The 24,128-nt window shown below is 40.7% G+C and overlaps 1 long non-coding RNA gene across 1 annotated transcript; it reads right to left on the bottom strand.

Moving 5' to 3' along the window:
* Positions 1-3,758: 3,758 nt before the first annotated feature.
* Positions 3,759-23,058, bottom strand: LOC134344842 (uncharacterized). Its single transcript, XR_010017538.1, has 3 exons — positions 22,584-23,058; positions 6,215-6,289; positions 3,759-4,512 (listed from the first exon to the last, which is right to left on the bottom strand). It is a non-coding gene; the product is annotated as an uncharacterized LOC134344842 (long non-coding RNA).
* Positions 23,059-24,128: the final 1,070 nt, after the last annotated feature.

Genomic DNA, 24,128 nt, shown 5'->3' with positions numbered 1-24,128 from the left:
TTTGTGTGCTGTAGCACTTAATTTTTATTCACAGTTAATTTGTAAATAGCATTAATCTTTGCATTTCTGGTTACATCCTAACTACATTTCATTGGCTTTGTATCTGTACTCGGCACAATGACAATAAAGTTGAATCTAATCTAATCTAATCTAATCTCCAAACAGTTCATAAACCCATGAACTCTACCTCACTATCTTGCTCTCGTTCTGCACTACATATTTATTTTTTTTAATTTATTATTGTAACTCATAGTGATTTTTAATGTATTGCACCATACTGCTGCTTCAGAACACAAATTTCATAACAGTATTGTCATTTGGTGCCATGGGTGAGTGTTTAGACTTTCTCTTGTTTTATATTGTCACCAATGCTAATTGCCATTTATCAATCATGCCCGAATTTTGCCTCAGGATCCCCATGGGCTGCTTCATTTTCTTTGGATATTTAGCAATTATCAAGTCTAACCTTATGTTGGAAGAAAGGTTAAACAGAAACAGGTGAAAATGCTTCTGTGTAGGTTACTCTTCTGAGCCACTGCTGACGTAATGTCCTGGGACTTCCAAAAAGCACAGCCGTCTTCATTTGTGCAAGATACAATTCTATCCATTGTAGTATTTTCCCTCTGATGCCTTCTGACTTTAGTTTTACCCATCCTCTTTGATACCACACTCAATCAAATTCTGCCGTTCGAGGCAAGGCTGGTCACTATAACCTCTCCTCTGAAGTTCACTCATGTTTGCTCAATGTGGTGTTGAGGTCTGGACCAGAGTCATTCTGGTAAATCCAATCTGAGCTTTGGTAAGTAGGTGATTAGCGAGTAAGTGCTACTTGATGTCACTGTTAAGGACATCTTCTAATGCATTGATAACCGACTGATTGAACAGTCATTCACCAGGCTGGATTTGCTGGTTGTTTTGAATATGATATACTCAGGCAATTTACCACATCATTGTCTAGATCCCAGTGTTGTATCTTTACTGGAACAGCATCCAGACCTGGAGCACTGGCTTTCAGCTGCCAGAACTGTTCTTTGTCTCTCCCATTTGGCATGATTATAGTGCCACACAGCACAATGCAGAAGGTCCTTAGTATGATGATCAGGCTTTGCCTGCACAATTACTTTTAACAAAACTGTTAAGGACAGATGAAACTGTCACTGGTAAATTGGTGAAGAAAATGTAAAGTGTTTTCATTTCCTTAGTCTGGCAACGTGTCTTTCAACTTCATCCGTAACAGTGATAACAAACCACTCTTGGTAACAGGCATTGAAATCCCCCATCCACGGTACACTCAGTAACCCTTAATACATCCAGTGCTTCTTCCAAGTGCCACGTTCTGTTCTCGTTGTTGCCATCAGGAAGAAGATACAGGAGCCTCGGAACAAAGCAACACCAGGTTCAGGAACAGTTATAACCCCTCAACCATCAGGCTGTTGAACCAGAGTGGATACCTTTACTCAATTTGACTCGCCCCATCACTGAACTGTTCCCACAACTTATGGACTCATTTTCAAGGAATCTTCATCTCATGTTTTTGATACTTATTTTTTGTTTGTTTATTTATTTATTTATTTATTTTCTATTTGCACAGTTTGTTATCTGTTGCACAAGGATTGTTTGTCTCTCCTGCTCGGTGCAGTCTTTCATTAATTCTGTGGTGTTTCTTGGATTAACTGTGTATGCCTACAAGAAAATAAATCTCAGGGTTGTATATGGTGATATATAAGTACTTTGATAATTAAATTACTTTGAACTTTGGCCTGCTGCTCAACATAGAGGACTCTGTTGAGGGAGGATAAAAATGGTGATCAGGAGCAGTTTCTTTGCCCATAGTTGACCTGAAGCCAGAAATCATATTCACAAGCACACAGAGATAACCAAATCCCAGTGACAACCTACAAATTTTATTATTTCTCCAGAAATATAGTGAAAGTTAAAGTCAGAAAATCATATAAATTTCTATCCTTATTGATAATAAGATTCAGATAGTGTAATTCTACAATAAAGGAAAACAGAAAATGCCGGATCCACTCAGCAAGTCAAACTGTGTTTATAGAAAGAGAAACAAGAATTCATTTTGCAAGTTGAAAATCTGTCATGTGCTAGTGAATGCCTCATTAAACCAGTGTTGATCCTTTGCTTAATAGTAATGGTTGCATGAGGAATATACTAGGTCAGAGTTCAGATACTACTGCTCATGATGCGTACTCTCGAGCTGACAGACCTGTTCTTTGCCTTCCCCATGAGTAACACTCACCACACAACTGAATGAACCATGTCTGGTGGAAAATCCTCAACCAAAAATATTAACTGTTTCTTTCTGTGTGGATACTGTTTGACCTGCAGAGGGCTTCCAGTACTTTCTGTTTTCTATTTCAAACTTCTACTGTAACCCTTTGTGACAGTGCACACAATTATGTGGTTGCAACAAACACTTTGGGAGCATAAGCAAAGGGCCTACCTGTCTTAGCATTGCATCATGCAGTATGGATGATCACTTTTCTTGGCTGGGTGTTGAAAAATCCATTGGACGAAAGAAAACTACTTGTAGTGAAGGAGGGAAGGAAGCTGCTGTTTATTGATTACAGTTCAGCATTCAAGACAATTATAGGCTCAGTTCTGATCAACAAGCTCCAAAACCTGGGCCTCTGTACCTCCCACTGCAATTGGATCCTTGACTTCCTCACTGGGAGACCCCAGTCAGTGGGAATCGGAAATAACACCTCCCCTTCGCTGACAATCAACACTGGTGCACCTCAAGGATGTGTGCTTAGGCCACTGTTCTTCTCTCCCTGCATGCACAACTGTGTGGGCTAGGCACAGCTCAAAGGCCATCTCTAAATTTGCTGATAAGAAAACTATTGTTGGCAGAATTTCAATGGTGAGAAGGAGGCGTACAATAACAATAGAGATCAGCTGGTTGAGTGGTGTTGCAACAACAACCTCGCACAACGTCATTAAGACTATGGAATTGATTGTGAACTTCAGGAAGGGGAAGTTAAGGGAACAGATATCAGACCTGATCAAAGGATGGGCAATGGAATGCGTGAGCAGTTTCAAGTTCCTGGATGTCAACAGCTTTGAAGATCTATCCTGTGTCCAATTATATGATGTAATTACGAAGAAGGTACAACAGCAGCTACATCTCATTGGGAGTAGGAGGAGACTTGGTGTGCCATCAAAGACACTCACAAATTTCTACAGGTGTACTGTGGAGAGCATTCTAACTGGTTGCATCACCATCTGGTATGGAGAGACCACTGTACAGGATTTGAAAAAGCTGAAGAAAGTTTCTCAGCTCGGCGAGCTCCATCGTGGACAGTAGCCTCCCTATCATCGAGGACACCATCAAAGGTAGTGCCTCAAGAGGGCTGCATCCATCATTAAGGACCCCATCACACAGGACATACCCTCTTCTCATTGCTACCATCAAGCAGGAGATACATACCTGAAGACACAAATTCAACACTTCAAGAACAACTTCTTCCCATCTGCGATCAGATTTCTGAATGGACAATGAACCCATGAACACCACCACCTCACTATTTTACTTTTGCTTTCCTTTTGCACTACTTACTTAATTTAATTTCTATATGTATTTCTTATTGTAATTTATAGCTTTTTAAATTATGTATTGCATTGTACTGCTGTCTCAAAACAACAAATTTCATGACATTTATCAGTGATATTAGACCTGATTCTGATTCTGTAGACACTTTTCTATCCATAGAATGCATCAAAAAAGAAATGATAATTAAATAAATGAAACCAACAGCAAAAGAAATAAATATGTATTTTTAATGTAGTTGGAACATCTTTAGAAGTCGGACAGGTACACTATCAAACAACATTTATCTAGAATCACAGAAGATGTTTGGGCAGGAGCTCAGACATTTGGTAAAAATGTGGGCTATGGAAATCTAATGGGACAGAGAGACAGAGAGACAGAGAGAAGAATTGTTTAGGAAGGAAATTTTTAGTCTTATGTCTTTGGGAGGTGAAGGTAATTTCCAACTGATAAAGAAGCCAGAATTCTAATCCAAGTTGTGTATATAACCTGCAGCACTGGAACAGATTACAGAGATAGGAATACTGTATAAAGGGCTGGAAAAAAAGGAGAACTTCAAAAGCAGAATAGTGCTCAGCCACCAGCCTTTATAGATTAGAAAAAAAAAGGGAGATTTTGGTGAACAGAGTTTTTGTTTGATAGAGGTTGAAGAATTTGTATGACCTTGCACTGGTTTGCCAAGTTCTATTTATAGGCTTCCATTTGTCAACATCATTCTATGCTGTAAATTTCCAGGTTACAGACCCTAGCATTCATGCCACTCCACGTTTTAACATAATGCATTCAGCAGCTAATACTATAATCTATTCTGGATGCTTACATTTTGCAATAAAAAAAGAAAAAAATTAAAAATAACATGGGTGATAATATTAAAATATTAGTTTGCTTTTGCTTGTGTACGTTGATAAGATTCAGATTTTTCCGACATTTTCTCCAATTTGTTGCTGCAAATCAAAGAAAAATTCTAATTATAGATCCTATAACATTTTATTACATCAGTTTTTCCACTTTGTCTCCTGTATACAGACCAAAGTGTTTCAGGTGACATTTATATATTGATCAATAAATAACAACTAAACTGTAATCTATGTTGTTATTTCTTATATCTTGCAATACTCTTACAACTATGCTGTATGTTATTATGAGCTGTTTCACAGAGTGGCATGCTAGCATAATGATTAGCACGACGCTTTACAGTACCAACAACACAGGTTCAATTCCCACTGCTGCCTGTAAGGAGTTTGTACGTTCTCCCTGTGACCACATAAGTTTCCTCCAGGTGCTCTGGTTTTCTCCCACAGTCCAAAGACATCCTGGTTAGTAGGTTAATTGCTTATGTAAATTGTCCTGTGATTAAACTAGGAATAAATTGAAGGATCGCTGGGTGGCACTGCTCCAAATGCCGGAAGGGCCTATTCTGCACTGTATCTCAATAAATAAATAAATTAGAATTTTGTGATAATCATAGAGTCATTGTGAGGGGCAGGCCATGCCTCGCAAGCTTGATTGATTTTTTCAGGAAGTGACAAAACAAATTGATAAAAGTAGGGTGGTGATATGGATCTTAGTAAGGTATTAGACAAGGTTCCCCAAGGTAGGCTCATTCATAAAATCACATGGCATAGGATCAAGGGAAATATGGATGTCTGAGTGGATTCAGAATTGGCTTGTGCATGGAAGGCAGAGAGTGGTAGTAGATGGAGTGGACTCTGACTGAAGTACATGAGGAATAGGAAGGGTGAGTTAGTATGTATGCAGATGATGCAAAGATTAGTGGTATTGTGGAGAGTATTGAAGTTTGCTATAAGGCAATGGGCAATTAGGTAGAGAAATGGCAGATGAAGTTCAATCTAGAAAGGTGTGAACTGATATACTTCGGTAAATTGACCTTGATGGCAGAATACAGGGTTAGTGGTGGGATTCTTAGTAGTGTGTAGGAACAGAGGAATCTTGAGGTGCACATCCATAGATCCCTCAAAGTTGCCATGCAAGATTATAGTGTGATTAATAAGGTGTATAGTGTGTTTGCCTTCTTTAGTTGGGGGATTAAGTTCAAGGGTCTCAAGATAATGTTTCTGCTCCATAAAACTTTGGTTAGACTGCACTTAGAGTATTGAGTTCAGTTCTGGTCACTTCATTATTGGGAAGGTGTGGAAGCTTTAGAGAGAGTGCAGAGTAATTTAGCCGGATGCTGCCGAGAATAGAAAACATGTTTTATGAGGAAATATAGAATGTGCTAGGGATTTTCTTTTTGGAGTGTAGGAGGATCAGAAGAGACTTGATAGATGAGAAGAGGCATAGACAGAGGGGACAGCTAGCATCTTTATTCCCAGGGTAACAATAGCTAATACAAGAAGACATACTTTTAAGGTGAATGGAGGAAAGTATAGTGGTGGGATGTCAGAGGTAGTATTTTACACAGGAAGTGGTAAGTGCATGGAAGGCACTGCCATGGCCAATGGTAAAAGCAGATACATTATGGACATTTAAGTGACTCTTGATAGGTACATGGATGAGAGAAAAATGGAGGGCTATCTCGGAGGGAAGGGTTAGATTGATCTTGGAGTAGGCTAAAAGGTTGGACTGTACTGTGCTGGTAAATTAAATGCATAGGTGCTTTTAGACGATAATTTTTTTTGTCTTTACCTTAGGTGCATTGCTCATCTGACCCACATATCCTTTGGATTTGCACAAACCCACCGGACTTTCACAGTGTACAGTCTATTAAAATAAATGACGGAAAAGGTTAATTTTTTGGTTGACCTTAGCCATAAGGATTTTGGAAATGATTTGTCTTTTGTAGCCTCAAACCTACTCATACAATAGCATCAATGTCGCAAAGTTCATCGGATTTCTGTTCCATATAACCAGCAATACATGCAAATGGCAGAGATGACACCGAATAGCTAAGGCAATAGGCTTGCACTGATAGACTCACTGTGAAACAAATTTGTGAAAATGTTATAAGCTGGTTAGAAAGTAGCACAATAACACTGAGACCAAGTATAATAAGTTGCTTGTGACACAGAGCCATGTTCATTTCTTTCTGCAGCATTTAGCAGGTTCGTAGCATGATGCTTTCTCTTCAGACCACTATCTTCTTTGGAATCCTTTCTCCCATTTAGTTGAGATGTGAGAAAGACTTTGTCTGATTAATTCATGGAGTTCCCAAAAATATTTTTAACAAGGTAGGCTGAAATAGAAAATGGCAGTGAGGTTCCTACCAGGAGAAACAATGATATTAAGGACCAACTCCAAATATTTTAACTACCTTTATTTTACCTTTCCTGCAGAGTTAACAAGAATAAGACACAAGAACAAAAGTGATCAAATGGAGCAGGCCATTTGGTTTTCTGAGCCTGGTCAGTCAACATTATTAAGGGTGAAGTTTTTCATCAACTTCCCCATCTCATGCTACCCCATTGTCACAATGCTTTTCAAATCAGCTAATTTCTGCCTCCAGCCAGGGAGCTTAAAACATCTTCCTGAAGCAGTATCTCCTCATTTCATTGTTAATTAGATGATGCTTATTCCAAGGTTGGACTGTAGTTTTAAATGCAGAAGAAAGAATCATAGACTCATAGAGTCATAGAAAAGTACAGCACAGAAAGCACCATTCAGCCCATCTAGTCCATGCCAAATCATTTAATCTGCCTACTGCCATTGACCTACATGGGACCAAAGCCCTCCATACCCCTACCATACCTATATCTATCTGAACTTCTCTTAAACATTGAAATTGAGCTTGTATGCACCACTTGTGCTGGCAGCTTGTTCCAAACTCTTTGGCCCTCTGATATAAGAAGTTTTCCCTCATGTTTTCCTTAAACTTTTCATCTTTCACCCTTAACCCATGACCTCTGGTTGTAATCCCACCCAACCTCAGTGGAAAAAGCCTGCTTGCATTTACCTATCTATACTCCTCATAATTTTGTATACATCTATCAAATATCCTCTCAGTCATCAATGTTCCAATGAATAAAGTCCTAACCTACTAAATCTTTCCTTATAATTCAGGTCTTCCAGACCCGGCAACGTACTTATAAATTGTCTCTGTATTCTCTCAGCCTTACTTACATCATTTCTGTAGCTAGGTGACCAAAACTGCACACAATACTCCAGATTAGGCCTTACCAGTGTCTTATACAACTTCTACATAACATCCCATCTCCTGTACTCAGTATATTGATTTATGAAGACCACTGTGCCAAAAGCTTTCCTTATGACCCTATCAACCTGTGACACTACTTTCAATGAATTATGGACCTGTATTCCCAGATCCCTTTGTTCTACAGCACTCCTCAGTACCCTCCCGCTCACTTTGTAAGACCTAGCCTGATTAGTTCGACCAAAGTGCAACCCCTCATAATTGTCTGCATTAAATTCCATCTGCCATTTTTCAGCCCATTCTTGCAGCTGGTCCAGATCCCACCAGGCCATGACAGCCTTTCTCACTGTCCAATCTTGGAGTTATCCACAAACTTTCCGATCCGGTTAACCACATTATCATTCAGATCGTTAATGTAGATGACAAACAACAGTGGCCCTGTCACCAATCCCTGCGGCACTCCACTAGTCACAGGTCTCCAGTCAGAGAGGCAACCATCTACTACAACTCTCTGGCTTCTCCCAAAAAACCAAAGTTTAATCCAAATTACTCCCTCATCTTGAATGCCGAACAACTGAAACTTCTTGACTCATTTCCCCTACAGGACCTTGTCAAATGCTTACTAAAGCCCATGTAAACAACATGCATTGCCTTGCAACACACATCAAAGTTGCTGGTGAACGCAGCAGGCCAAGCAGCATCTATAGGAAGAGGCGCAGTCTATATAATTATTACGTTTCAGGCCGAGACCCTTCGTCAGGACTAACTGAAGGAAGAGTGAGTAAGGGATTTGAAAGCTGGAGGGGGAGGGGGAGATGCAAAATGATAGGAGAAGACAGGAGGGGGAGGGATAGAGCCGAGAGCTGGACAGGTGATAGGCAGAAGGGGATACGAGAGGATCATGGGACAGGAGGTCCTGGAAGAAAGACGGGGGGGGGTGACCCAGAGGATGGGCAAGAGGTATATTCAGAGGGACAGAGGGAGAAAAAGGAGAGTGAGAGAAAGAATGTGTGCATAAAAAAGAGTAACAGATGGGGTACGAGGGGGAGGTGGGGCCTAGCGGAAGTTAGAGAAGTCAATGTTCATGCCATCAGGTTGGAGGCTACCCAGACGGAATATAAGGTGTTGTTCCTCCAACCTGAGTGTGGCTTCATCTTTACAGTAGAGGAGGCCGTGGATAGACATGTCAGAATGGGAATGGGATGTGGAGTTAAAATGTGTGGCCACTGGGAGATCCTGCTTTCTCTGGCGGACAGAGCGTAGATGTTCAGCAAAGCGGTCTCCCAGTCTGTGTCGGGTCTCACCAATATATAAAAGGCCACATCGGGAGCACCGGACGCAGTATATCACCCCAGTCGACTCACAGGTGAAGTGATGCCTCACCTGGAAGGACTGTTTGGGGCCCTGAATGGTGGTAAGGGAGGAAGTGTAAGGGCATGTGTAGCACTTGTTCCGCTTACACGGATAAGTGCCAGGAGGGAGATCAGTGGGGAGGGATGGGGGGGACGAATGGACAAGGGAGTTGTGTAGGGAGCGATCCCTGCGGAATGCAGAGAGAGGGGGGGAGGGAAAGATATGCTTAGTTGTGGGATCCCGTTGGAGGTGGCGGAAGTTACGGAGAATAATATGTTGGACCCGGAGGCTGGTGGGGTGGTAGGTGAGGACCAGGGGAACCCTATTCCTAGTGGGGTGGTGGGAGGATGGAGTGAGAGCAGATGTACGTGAAATGGGGGAGATGCGTTTAAGAGCAGAGTTGATAGTGGAGGAAGGGAAGCCCCTTTCTTTAAAAAATGAAGACATCTCCCTCGTCCTAGAATGAAAAGCCTCATCCTGAGAGCAGATGCGGCGGAGACGGAGGAATTGCGAGAAGGGGATGGCGTTTTTGCAAGAGACAGGGTGAGAAGAGGCCTGCTGCGTTCACCAGCAACTTTGATGTGTGTTGCTTGAATTTCCAGCATCTGCAGAATTCCTGTTGTTTGCATTGCCTTGCCTTCATCAACTTTCCTGGTAAGTTTCTTGAAGAACTCTATAAGATTGGTTAGACGTGACCTACCACGTGCAGAAACTTATATATCCGGTCCCAGAGATTACCTTCCAATAACCCGATGTCAGGCTCACAAGCCTATAACTTTTTGGTTTACTTTTAGAGCCTTTCTTTGAACAGTAGAACAACATTGGCTATCTTCCAATCCTCTGGTACCTGACTTATCATGAAGGATGATATAAATATCTCTGCTAGGGCCCCAGGAATTTCTGCACTTACCTCCAGCAGGATCTGAAAGAACAACTTGTCAGGACCTAAGGATTTATCCACCTAAGCAGCTCATCCTCTGTAATCTGTATGTGGTCCATGAAGTTAATGACACTTTGCTCCACTTCTATAGACTCTGTGTCCGTCTCCTGAGTAAATGCAGATGCAAAAAGAGCTATTTGAAATCTCTCCCTCCTCTTTTGGCTCCACACATGGATTATCATTCTAGGCTTCCAGATGATCAATTTTGTCTCTTATAATTCTTTTGCTCTTAACATATCTGTAGAATCCCTTAGGATTCTTTTCACTTTATCAGCTAGAGCAACTTCATGCCTTCTTTTAGCCTTCCTGGTTTCTTTCTTAAGTGTTCTCTTGCATTTCTTATACTCCATAAATATCCCATTTGTTCCTACCTGTTTTTTTTCTTAAGCCCGGACTCAAAACCTCTTGACAATCAAGGTTCCTACACTTATTATCTTTACCTTTTATTCTGACAGGCATATACAAACTTTGTACTCAAAAAAATTTTCGCTTTTGAAGGCCTGACACTTACCATACACTTTTGCCAGAAAACAGCCCATGCCACTCCACACTTGCCAGCTCCTTTCCGATATCAAAATTAGCCTTTCTCCAACTTAGAATCTCAACTCACGGACCAGACCTATCTTTTCTCATATTTAATTTGAAACTACTGGCATTGTGATCAGTAGAACAACTTCTCATTTCCTATCACACATTCTCTCATTGGAACCTCAACGTATTGATTAAGAAAACTTTCCTGAACACATTTGCCAAAGTCCAGCCCTTCTATTCCTTCTACAGTAAGGGAAAGATTCTCCCAGCATCTACCCCAGCTTAAATTAATTTGATTTAAACATATACATTCCTTTGAAAGGACACTTAAGAAATCTATATTTTTAATGTAATTTATTTAAGCTGGGGAATATAAGCCTCATCAGCTCAATCTCTTATAACATTCAATTCCTGCATCCCACGAATTAATCAAATAAACATGTACATTCAAATTCTGTAGAAGAATATAGATATCCTTAGAAAAGTAGGCCAAAACAAAACATAATACACTACTTATTACTTCAACTTTAGTGCAGTGAAGAAGATTCATTTCTTATTTCTTAGTGGGCCTATAAGAACTATTTAGACTTCCATTGCAACCAAGATCTCCAACAACAAGATGTTTGCAGAATGGTATCTAATTCCAATCTGATTTATTTCATCCCAGCAGTCAATTTCTCGGATTTAGTTGCTGTGAAATCAATCGACGGTACCCAAAAGAGATTCAGCAGTTTCATTTTCCCAGACTTTATATCTAGAACAGATATCTTCAGTTTAATCAGTTACAGCTCATGTCGTTAGTCCAACATTAAACATTGACCCCTTTAAAATGAAGCACAGACTCTAAGCCGTACATGTAGACAAATGTATCTGTGCATAAACTGTAAAGAGATCCATACCAGAAATCAGCTGAGATATCTTCAGTTTAATCAGTTAGGTAAATATAGAAGCACATGAGAACAAGGAGCTTTACACAACCATAATGAGGCTATCATTAAAAGAAGAGATTCTGTGGATACTGGAAATCCAGAACAGCACACACAAAATGCTGGAGGAACTCAGCAGGTCAGACAGCATCTATGGAAAGGAATAAACAGTCGATGACTTGAGTGAGACCTTTCATCAGGATTTAATGTAGCCTGTCTGAATATCCACATATTTACTTGAAAGACAGACAAAGAATGTAAAGTTCTCCCACAAATATATATTTAAAGTGTTGTACATTAATGCATCAATGATTCAGCACCTGGAAGACAAAACTGGCAAGAGAAAAATGAACCTAAATTCTGATTTGCTAATGTTTAGTTAAATATCTTCAAGAAGATCCCATTATTTAGCATATTCATACTCCATGAACTCTTGCATTTTGTTTAAATTACATTTAGTAGGTTTACACCTACTAAATAAAATAGTTTACAAGACAATAATTCTAAATTAACAGGTTAGTATTTTGTATTGAGAAAATTACTAAAACATGTTGTGATAAAAGAATTATGGAACCTACCTGCATATGTTCCAGAACAAACGAGCAGTTTCAAGACCAACAGTGATATTAAGCTAGCATTAATTGATGGATTGTGACCCATTAGTTCTTTGCACTCTTTTCCTAACTCCTTTGGTTGATCTGATCAAGATAATGAGTGAATTCAACCTCCTGCACTGTATTTGTTTTCTAAAGATATCAACTGCTTCAAAACCCTTGCGTGTAGCACCATAAACATGCACACCTGTGACAAAAGCAAGACTTTACACACTGGTTTCCTCTTTCTCTTTTCATGTTTTATACTTAAGTCACAAGCTGCAGGGTAATTCTTACCAAGGATTTGTAAAGTTATTATTCTACATCTGTTCAGACTTCCTTTGAAGCTCTTACTATTTGTAGAATATGGAATATATCTGTATTTTATTGTCTAAAGTAGTACGAGTTAAAATATAGAACTACATCATGTTAGCATTAACATAAGAACGTTTTCCAAGGTTTGGTGAATTGACTCCTCTTTTGGTACCTTGTTAAAATTTGCTAGAGTAAATTAAAAGCCTGTAGGAAGATCGCCCTGCCATGCTCTTGTGAAACATATAAAAACAGATGTCCTCAGCTAGTCTGGCAACAACTATGAAGAGAGAAACAAAGGTAACATTTCAGAGATAGCAGCAGAAATCTCACCTCTATTACAATTAACGTAACCACAACAGCAACAAGGGCGCTGATTTCTCAGGGAAGATTTTCCTGGTAATGAATTGCATAGTCAAAAAGTTCATGGTTTCTTTTACATGTCTAGTCTATGTCTTGGCCCACCCAATATACCTGTGCCCAGGTGACCTAATGTCTTGTGCATAGAACCAGAACAAAAATGCAATATCTAGTCACAAGTCATGGTGTAATCCTGGGTAACCGTGTTACTTATAAGTGCAATTTAGAGTGATACATAAAATTAATAAGCTCAAAGTAGTAAAGAGATGTCACCTGTATTTGAAAAGCTTCTGTCCCTTCTGCTGCATATCACATACATTACCATTATTCCCAGGCACTGCAAACAATATTAAATTATTTGTTTGCTGGGAAAAGTTATGATGTGGACAGAAAATATGACACTTTTATTTTTTGTTGGATCACGTAAATTAAAGGAGTGCACATTTAACAGTTGAATTTATGCTGTTGCCACAAGATTCACTTAACTTGTAGGCTCATAAATTATCCCCATTGATTCCGTACTGACCATCACACCCCCATTAAAATAATCTGATTTTAATCCTCCCAGTATTCCTTTAAAATCTCCAAAACTCTATGACTTATCCACATATTGGGAAAAATTTACTGCAGCCAGTTATCTTGCCAATTGTATGTTTTTGTAATTTTGTTGGAAACCAGAGCACCCCGAGGAAATTCACATAGTCACAGGGAGAATGTGCAATCTCTGATCAGACAGCACTGAAGATTGGGACTAATTCTGAGTCCTGAAAGCGTGGGGTAGCAGCTCTAATAGCTGTGTCACTGTTCTACTGAAAACCCGATAAAGCAGTCTAGAATGACTCCCTGTATAGTATTAAGAGTCATAATCCAGTGGTACTGAAGACTGGTGTACTGCTTCAGCAATCCATTAACTAAATAAGATTATTCACCAGAAGCCAAGGTTAAAATATACAATATGAGTCTGTAACACACTAGGTCTATAGCTACTCACTGAGCTATCAGAAAGCAACTATTTCTGGAATAGTTTATTATGTTTCCAGGTATTAAATAATATATATGCGCAAATAAAACTGGTGTATATAATCATCATCAGCAAACAAAGATGCTTTTTGGAACAGTCTAATCTACTTATTTTGTATTAAAATACAATGGATTCTGTTTAATCAGGCCATCAGTTAATCGGGCAGCCACTTATTTGGAACAACTCTTTAAGAACAAAAGCTAATTGAGAAAATAGCCAGGATTCCCTTTATTTATTTGGGATATAGCGCCACTTAATTGGTAAAGGTTACTATTGCCCAAAGTTGCTAAACAGCGTCAGTCACGTGCACTTATGTGGCCATTAGACACGACACGGTGCTTAGAGTGAACAGTTTTTAAAACATCAGTTGTGCATACTTGAGTTATATTATCGATTTGGGCTGGCGGATGCAATTGTCGAACACATTTTTTGTGTTGAAGCACCAAGTCAGGAAATAAGAAGTCGAAGAGAGAGATGACAAAAGACAATAGACAATAAGTGCAGGAGTAGGCCATTTGGCCCTTCGAGCCAGCACTGCCATTCACTATGATCATGGCTGATCATCCACGATTAGAACCCTGTTCCTGCCTTCCCCCAATATCCCTTGACTCCACTATCTTTAAGAGCTCTATCTAACTCTTTCCTGAAAGAATCCAGAGAATTGGCCTCCACTGTCTTCTGAGGCAGAGCATTCTACAGATCCACAGCCCTCTGTGTGAAAAAGTTTTTTCTCAACACCATTCTAAATGGTCTACCCCTTATTCTTAAACTGTGGCCTCTGGTTCTGGACTCCCCCAACATCGGCAACATGTTTCCTGCCTCTAACGTGTCCAATTCCTTAATAATCTTATATGTTTCAATCAGATCCCCTCTCATCCTTCTAAATTCCAATGTATACAAGCCCAGTCGCTCCAATCTTTCAACATATGACATTCCCGCCATCCCTGGAATTAACCCAGTGAACCTATGCTGCACTCCCTCTATAGCAAGAATGTCCTTCCTCAAATTTGGAGACCAAATGGCACACAATACTCCAGGTGGGGTCTCACCAGGGTCTTGTACAACTGCAGAAGGACCTCTTTGGTCCTATACTCAACTCCCCTTGTTATGAAGGCCAACATGCCATTAGCTTTCTTCACTGTTTGCTGTACCTGCATGCTTACTTTCAGTGACTGATGAACAAGGACACCTAGATCTGGGGATTTATCAGCCTTCAATTCCATCAGTTTACCCAACACCATTTTCTGCCTAATGCGAATTTCCTTCAGTTCCTCCATTACACTAGGTCCTCTGGCCACTATTACATCTGGGAGATTGCTTGTGTCTTCCCTAGTGAAGACAGATCTAAAGTACCTGTTCAGTTCGTCTGCCATTTCCTTGTTCCCCATAATAATTTCACCTGTTTCTGTCTTCAAGGGCCCAACTTTGTTCTTACCTAATTTTTTCCTCTTCACATACCTAAAGAAGCTTTTACTATCCTCTTTTATATTCTTGGCTAGCTTACCTTCGTACCTCATCTTTCCCCCCCCCACCATATTGCCTTTTTAGTTATCTTCTGTTGCTCCTTAAAACTCTCCCAATCCTCTGGCTTCCCACTCATCCTTGCTATGTTATACTTCCTCTCTTTTATTTTTATACTGTCCTTGACTTCCCTTGTCATCCACAGTCACCCCTTACTCCCCTTAGAATCTTTCTTCCTCTTTGGAATGAACTGATCCTGCACCTTCTGTATTATTCCCAGAAATACCTGCCATTGTTGTTCCACTGTCATCCCTGCTAGGATATCTTTCCAGTCGACTTTGGCCAGTTCCTCCCTCATGGATCCATAGTCCCCTTTGTTCAACTGTAATACTGACACTTCCGATTTTCTCTTCTCCCTCTCAAATTGTAGATTAAAACTTATCATATTATGGTCACTACCTCCTAACGGCTCCTTTACCTTGAGTTCCCTTATCAAACCTGGCTCATTACTCAAACACTAAATCCAGAATTGCCTTCTCCCTGGTAGGCTCCAGTACAAGCTGTTCTAAGAATCCATCTCTGAGGCATTCCACAAACTCCCTTTCTTGGGGTTCAGTACCAACCTGATTTTCTCAGTCTACCTGCATGTTGAAATCCCCCATAACAACCGTAATATTACCTTTGCGACATGCCAATTTTACCTTTTGATTTAACTTGCACCCTATATCCAGGCTACTGTTTGGGGGCCTGTAGATAGCTCCCATTAGGGTCTTTTTGCCCTTACAGTTTCTCAGTTCTATCCATACTGACTCTACTTCTCCTGATTCTATGACCCCCCCCCCTCGCAAGGGACTGAATTTCATTCCTCACCAACAAAGCCACCCCACCCCCTCTGCCAACCGGTCTGTCCTTTTGATAGGATGTATATCACTGAAAATTCATTTCCCAGCCCTGGTCCTCTTGCAGCCATGTCTCTGTTATTCCCACAACATCATACTTGCCAATTTCCAACTGAGCCTCGAGCTCATCCACTTTAATTCTTATACTCTGTGCATTCATATATATGTTTAGATCTCTGAGGACCTAATCTGGTCTCAACATATGTTGATAGACAATGATACATCTGAACTTGAACTAATGACTACAAAGGACACCAAGAAATTTATTGTTGGATTACGACACTACTTCATGCAGAAACACGATGCAGGCAGTCTATTACCTGCACTAGGTGCCTGTGCTGATTATTAAAGCACATTCAAGGGAGTATTCAAGGCCATTTTCAACCTCTTACTGCTACAGGCGGATGTTCCTACTTGCTTCAGAAAAGTAACAATTATACCAGTACCTAAGAACAATAATGCGTGCTGCCTTAATGATTCATGCCTGGTAGCACTCACATCTACAGTGATGAAATGCTTTGACAGGTTGGTGATAACTAGACTGAACTCCTGCCTCAGCAAGGATCTGGACCCACTGCAATTTGCCTGTTACCACAACAGGTCAATGGCTCTTCACATGGCTTTAGACCACCTGAACAACACAGACACCTATGTCAGAATGTTGTTCATTGACTATGCCTCAGTATTTAATACCATCATTCCCACAACCCTGATTGAGAAGAACTTGGGCCTCTGTACTTCCCTCTGGAATTGGATCTTTGTTTTCCTAACTGGAAGACCACAATCTGTGCGGATTGGTGATAATATCTCCTCCTCACTGATCAACACTGGTGCACCTCAGGGGTGTGTGCTTAGCCCACTGCTCTCTATGCCTACCCACCCATGACTGTGTGGCTAGGCATAGCTCAAATACCATCTATAAATTTGCTCATGATACAACCATTGTTAGTAGAACCTCAGATGGAGAGGGGAGGGTGTACAGGAGTGAGATATGCCAACTTATGGGGTGGTGTTGCAGCAACAACCTAACACTCAGCACCAGTAAGACAAAAGAGCTGACTGTGGACTTCAGGAAGTGTAAGACTAAGGAACACATACCAATCCTCATAGAGGGATCAGAAGTGGAGTGAGTGAGTAGTTCCTGGGTGTCAAGATCTCTGAGGACCTAACCTGGTCCCAACATATCAATGCAGTTATAAAGAAGACAAGACAGTGGCTATACTTCATGAGGAGTTTGAAGCGATATGGCATGTCAACAAATACACTCAAAAACTTCTATAGATGTACTGTGGAGAGCATTCTGACAGGCTGCATCACTGTCTAGTGGGGGGGGGGGCTACTGCACAGGACCGAAAGAAGTGAAAGAGGCTCCATTTGGGTACTAGCCTACAAATTATCCTGGACATCTTCAGGGAGCGGTGTCTCAGAAAGTCAGCATCCATTATTAAGGACCTCCAGCGCCCAGGGCATGCCCTTTTCTCACTGTTACCATCAGGTAGGAGGTACAGAAGCCTGAAAGCACACACTCAGTGATTCAGGAACAGCTTCTTCCCCTCTACCATCCGATTCCTAAATGGACATTGAACCCTTGGACACGACCTCACTTTTTTAATATATATAATTTTTGTTTTTTGCATGATTTTTAATCTACTCAATATACGTATACTGTAATTGATTTACTTATTTATTTATTATTATTACTATTCTAATTTTTTTCCTTCTTCTATATTATGTATTGCATTGAAGTGCTGCTGCTAAGTTAGCAAATTTTACAACACATGCCGTGATAATAAACCTGATTCTGATTTTGTTTATTTACAGCCAATCAAAAGAGAATATCAGCATACACTGGATGAATTCCTCCACAGATAACTATTAGGAACTAATACACAATTTTATAGTATGTAGTAGTTTCGGTAGTGTTCTAATTTGTTCTGTATTTCACTTAAATACATAATTTGTTACTCAGTTAAATATTCCAAAGACAGTTAGTTGGGTAATTGGTCACATGGCTGTAATTCGGTGGGACGGGCCTGTTACCATGCTGGATCTCTTAATGTGGTGTGGCCTTTGGCTCAAGAACATGCTAGAAACATAGCAACATAAAAAACCTAGAGCACAATACAGGCCCTTCGGCCTACAATGCTGTGCCGAACATGTACTTACTTTAGAAATTACCTAGGCTTACCCATAGCCCTCTATTTTTCTAAGCTCCATGTACTTATCTAGGAGTCTCTTAAAAGACCTTATTGTATCCGTCTCCACCGCCGCCACCGGCAGCAACTCACCACTCTCTGTAAAAAAACTTACCCCTGACATCTCCTTTGTACCTACTTCCAAGCAACTTAACACTATGCCCTCTGGTGTTAGCCATTTCAGCCCTGGACAAAAGCCTCTGACTGTCCACACGATCAGTGCCTCTCATCATCTTGTACACCTCTATCAGGTCACCTCACATCCTCCATCACTCCAACGAGAAAAGGTCGAGTTCACTCAACCTGTTCTCATAAGGCATGCTGCCCAATCCAGGCAAAATCCTTTTAAATCTCCTCTGAATTCTTTCTATGGTTTCCACATCCTTCCTGTAGTGAGGTGACCAGAACTGAGCACAGTACTCCAAGTGGGGTCTGAGCAGGATCCTATATAGCTGAAACATTACCTCTTGGTTCCTAAATTCAATCCCATGGTTGAAGGCCAATGCACCCTATGCCTTCTTAACCACAGAGTAAACCTGCGCAGCAGCTAAATGGTGAAATAATGTCTGCACGAACTATTACTATTATACAAATACACACAAAAATGTTGCTGGTGAATGCAGCAGGCCAGGCAGCATCTCTAGGAAGAGGAACAGTCGACGTTTTGGGCCGAGACCCTTCGTCAGGACTAACTGAAGGAAGAACTAGTAAGAGATTTGAAAGGTGGGGGGAGGGGAGATCCAAAATGATAGGAGAAGACAGGAGGGGGAGGGATGGAGCCAAGAGCTGGACAGTTGATTGGCAAAAGGGGATACGAGAGGATCATGGGACAGGAGGCCCAGGGAGAAAGAAAAGGGGGAGGAGGGGAAGCCCAGAGGATAAGCAAGGGGTATAGTGAGAGGGACAGATGGAGAAAAAGAATGTGTGTATATAAATAAATAAATAACTGATGGGATACGAGGGGGAGGTGGGGCATTAGCAGAAGCTTGAAAAGTCAATGTTCATGCGATTAGGTTGGAGGCTACCCAGACGGAATATAAGGTGTTGTTCCTCCAACCTGAGTGTGGCTTCATCTTTACAGTGGAGGAGGCCGTGGATAGACATAGCAGAATGGGAATGGGACGTGGAATTAAAATGTGTGGCCACTGGGAGATCCTGCTTTCCCTGGCGGACAGAGCATAGGTGTTCAGCAAAACGATCTCCCAGTCTTCGTCGGGTTTCACCAATATACAGAAGGCCGCATCGGGAGCACCAGACGCAGTATATCACCCCAGCCGACTCACAGGTGAAGTGTCGCCTCACCTGGAAGGACTGTCTGGGGCCCTGAATGGTGGTAAGGGAGGAAGTGTAAGGGCATGTGTAGCACTTGTTCCGCTTACAAGGATAAGTGCCAGGAGGAAGATTGGTGGGGAGGGATGGGGGGACGAATGGACAAGGGAGTCATGTAGGGAGCGATCCCTGCGGAAAATGGGGGGGGGGGCGGGAGGGAAAGATGTGCTTAGTGGTGGGATCCCGTTGGAGGTGGCGGAAGTTACAGAGAATAATATGTTGGACCTGGGGGCTGGTGAGGTGGTAGGTGAGGACAAGGGGAACCCTATTCTTGGTGGGGTGGCAGGTGGATGGAGTGAGAGCAAATGTGCATGAAATGGGGGAGATGTGTTTGAGAGCAGAGTTGATGGTGGAGGAAGGGAAGCCCCTTTCTTTAAAAAAAGGACATCTCCTTCATGCTGGAATGAAAAGCCTCATCCTGAATCTTCATTTACTTTACCTGAACTCTGACACTATGGCATAAATAAATAAGCCACAGATCTAAAGATGGGATGTGATAATGCGACTTTCTGGTAGATTCAATCATAAATTGAAATTGAGCCACTGCTCAGAAAAGAAAAACTAGGGCACGTTAACTCCTTGACATTTCTATGGGAGTCAGGAACACTTTAAATCATAGACAAATGGAAATAAGAAGATATTTTATAATAAACAGTTGTAATTATGGGTTTTCTTCCGGCACAATAGTTGAGATTGTGTTCAATTATTTTATGTGTAACGTAATTCCCTTGATAACTCTTCCCACCCCTCCACTTCCTCTTTCAGGCATCTTGCAAAATTACTTTTTCCACTTCTTATCCTGAGAACTGAAGGCCTAAGGACATGGATGTTATGCTACTAAATAATATAGTTTCACACCCATGGAAACATCATCAAAATCAATTTCACAATAATTGCATCACCAGCCTACGCAGTGATACAAGTGTCACCCACCCAGCATCGGTCTCAATCAATCCATCAACACCAAGATCAAATAATCATAAGCACTCTGCTCAGCAATTACCTCCACTCTGCTATACCATTTGCACATACCTCTCTGACACACAAATGCCATTAACCCCACTAAATGCACACACAACACACAGAAAGCACACACACACACACACACACACACACACACACACACACACACACACACACACACACACACACACACACCTTAGAACTTGCACGCAATCCCAAATATACAATTACAGCAGACATATCTGAAAGATGCTTTGGTCAGACCACACTGAGAGGATTGTGAGCAGTTTTTGGTCTCTTACAGCACAATACAGGCCCTTCGGCCTACAATGCTATGCCAAACACGTACATACTTTAGAAATTACCTAGGCTTACCCATAGCCCTCTATTTTTCTAAGCTCCATGTACCTATTTAGGAGTCTCTTAAAAGACCTTATTGTATCTGCCTCCACCACCTAAAGATGTATTTAAGTGAAATACAGAACAAATAAGAACACTACCGAAACTACTACATACTATAAAATTGTGTATTAGTTCCTAATAGTTATCTGTGGAGGAATTCATCTAGTATATGCTGCTGTGTTCTTTTGATTGGCTGTAAATGAACCAAATCAGAATCAGGTTTATTATCACGGCATGTGTCGTAAAATTTGCTAACTTAGCAGCAGCTCTTCAATGCAATACATAATATAGAAGAAGAAGGAAAAAAATTAAAATAGTAATAATAATAAATAAATAAATAAATAAATTACAGTATATGTATATTGAGTAGATTAAAAATCATGCAAAGGATATGCTGGTGTAGGAGACAGTCCACAGGAGCTTCACAAGAACGATCCTGGGAATGAAAGGGTTAATGTAAAGAGGAGTGTTTAATGGCTGTGAGCCTGTACTCACTGGAGTTTAGAAGAATGACGGGGATTTCATTAAAACCCATCAAATATTGAAGGGAGAGGATGTTTACTATAGTGTGTGAGTCTAGGACCAGAGGGCACAGCCTCAGAATAGAAGGATAACCCTTCAGAACAGAGATGAGGAGGAATTTCTTTGGCCATAGGGAGGTGAATCTGTGGAATTCATTACCACAGATGGCTGTGGAAGCTATGTCCTTGGGTATAGCTAAAGTGGTGGATGATAGGTTCTTGGTTAGCAAGGGCATCAAAAGTTACAGGGAGAAGGCAGGAGAATGGGGTTGAGAGGGATAATAAATCAGCCATGATGGAATAGTGAAGCAGATTCGATGAGCTGATTGACCTGATTCTGCTCCTATGTCTTCCGGTCTTACAAATTACACTTCAGTTGTTGAAGGCTAAGTATAACTGGCATTGGAACAACAATCCCAATGGGGACAAGCTCTGTTGTAGCAGATCTTTGTTCTGGAGGAGCTTTTTTGAGAACCATTACCAGGGAGTTTATCACTGACACAAAAAAAAGTGGCATGCCTTAGTTGGGAGTTATTTTATCTTTAATTTGTAGGTAGGACTTGCTTTTGCCCACACATTTACTCATGTTACTGAACACAATTTCCTGCTGCAATATGAGAGCCTTGCTTTGTTACTTGTGAGCTGTTAAAGCCTTGCTTATTTTCTATGAGATTTTGTTACTATGATAATACACCAATGCTCAGGACGTTGGTACTGTACTAGCAGATTTTCCAGACTTTTGGATGCTATATACCAACACATTTGCAATGCACCTTTTTTAATATATTAGTCAGTATTATAATAAATTTTCCAGTGACTTAAATAAGTTTAAGGGGAAGCTAAATCCTGGTTGGTTTAAAGCAAGTGCAGGAAGCAGGGCTTCATAAGTTTAAAAAGTAGTGTAAAGTCCCAGTGAGCTGACACGGAGCCAGAGGACAGTTACGGAGAGCAGAACAAGAGATCGGAGACCCCAGTGAGCAGAAATCTAGTGTGAGAACTAGGGCCCTGGTTAGTAAATGGGACATGGGAACCAGTGAAACAAGAGTACAGCAGACAACACCTGGGATGTCTGAATATTTATCTAGCTGATTCCTTACTTACCTACTGCCACTTACGCTGCTAGCATTTAAGGAAACAATGAAGGTCCTCCATCTTTGGTGGGGTTCAGGCCTCCTTCATCATGTCAGTAGCTTCCTCTTGATTTTCACTGTTGTCAGTCATGTGTGTCCAGGGTGGAGACTCAGGAATACCATCACATTCAGATGTGGAAAGATTCTTCATTGCTGTTTCTGTAACAATTTTGTTTTACCATTCAGGACTGTTGGCCCTCAGCTGATCACCCAAACCTGGAGGACTGGCGGACCAGTCTTAGTCTGTCAACTACCTTCTGACCTGTTTGGCATGGGTGATCCTACCAAGAGCCAAAGCATAAATCCCTGACTCCAGCCAACATAGCTCTCTGGGTCATGAAGGCTTGTGAGCCTCCAAACCACAACAAGGCTGTGATCCTCTTAGAGGGATCTAGCTGATAATCAGGGCTTTACTGGAGTATGAAATATTTTAAAATATATTTAAATACATTGTTAAAAATTAACAAAGAGCTATCCAAATCCATCTGGTTTCTGTTCGTTAGTGTTTTATTTCGGTCACAGACCATTCAAACTCTGAGTCATTAAGACTCCACCTACCAGTTCAAAGTTTTACTATTTAATTGCTATGAAATACATTGTGCATGACTGAAGAAAAGAACTTTAGAAATGAGTAACACGATTTTGAATGATTCAATAATTCTGTTCTCTTCAGAATTTCCATTACAAGTTGTAAAAATTAATGAGCTGCTTCAAGCTCTAAAAAGGGAAAATTTAGTGACCCACTTCAAGCCTAAAGGGGGAAAATTCATTAACAAATCCTTTATCAAACCTTAGATTGATGAAGGATTTGTTAACGAATGACAATGTAATTGTACCACTAGGATATTAAATGTTTATTGAGAAGCCCTAGATATGAATAAGAGCTTTAGCGTTTAAACTCCACTCTCCATAAATGATTAAATTTGTACTTCTTACATGAAATACCAGGGAGAGTGGAAGAGAAACCTTCCACCAGGGCTTGTATCATTATCAATGCTGTTGTGAATCCAAAATGAAAACTAAGCACTTAGGAGGAAGCATTCAAAGTTTAAGAGATCTGTAAAAAGGAGGTCAGTGCCCAGAGAAAGCTGTTAACTTTTAAAAGCTTGCAAATTAATTGAGTAAAGGAGACTTGAAGGGGATAGAATGGTCATGTATTGTAGTTTTAAGATAAATATGGGCATGAATGGTGCCTGCATCATTATTTCCACAACATGAGGCCACAGAAAGAAGCATAGTATATGGACTATCAGGAACTCAAAATGAAGTTTGAGACTACTGTATTGATGTTGAAAATATAGAGGAAGACAAAGCAGATTGTGGGTGATAAATGTGGGTTAGGTTGAGAGATAAGAGAATGATTGACTATCAGAGGAAAAACTGCATCAATTCTGCATTTGACTGTGTAATCCAGGATCACTTTTCTTCTTCATCTGGGTTTTGAATTTATTGTTAATAACAATATCTTAGACAGCATACTCCATTTGACATATCTTTTCCAGCTTTTTGTAGTCTT

The sequence above is a fragment of the Mobula hypostoma genome, chromosome 4 (assembly GCF_963921235.1).
Source record: "Mobula hypostoma chromosome 4, sMobHyp1.1, whole genome shotgun sequence".
In the NCBI taxonomy this organism is placed as follows: Eukaryota; Metazoa; Chordata; class Chondrichthyes; order Myliobatiformes; family Myliobatidae; genus Mobula; species Mobula hypostoma.
The sequence above is the reverse complement of the archived record's forward strand: the minus strand, read 5'-3'. Positions and strand labels throughout refer to the sequence as shown.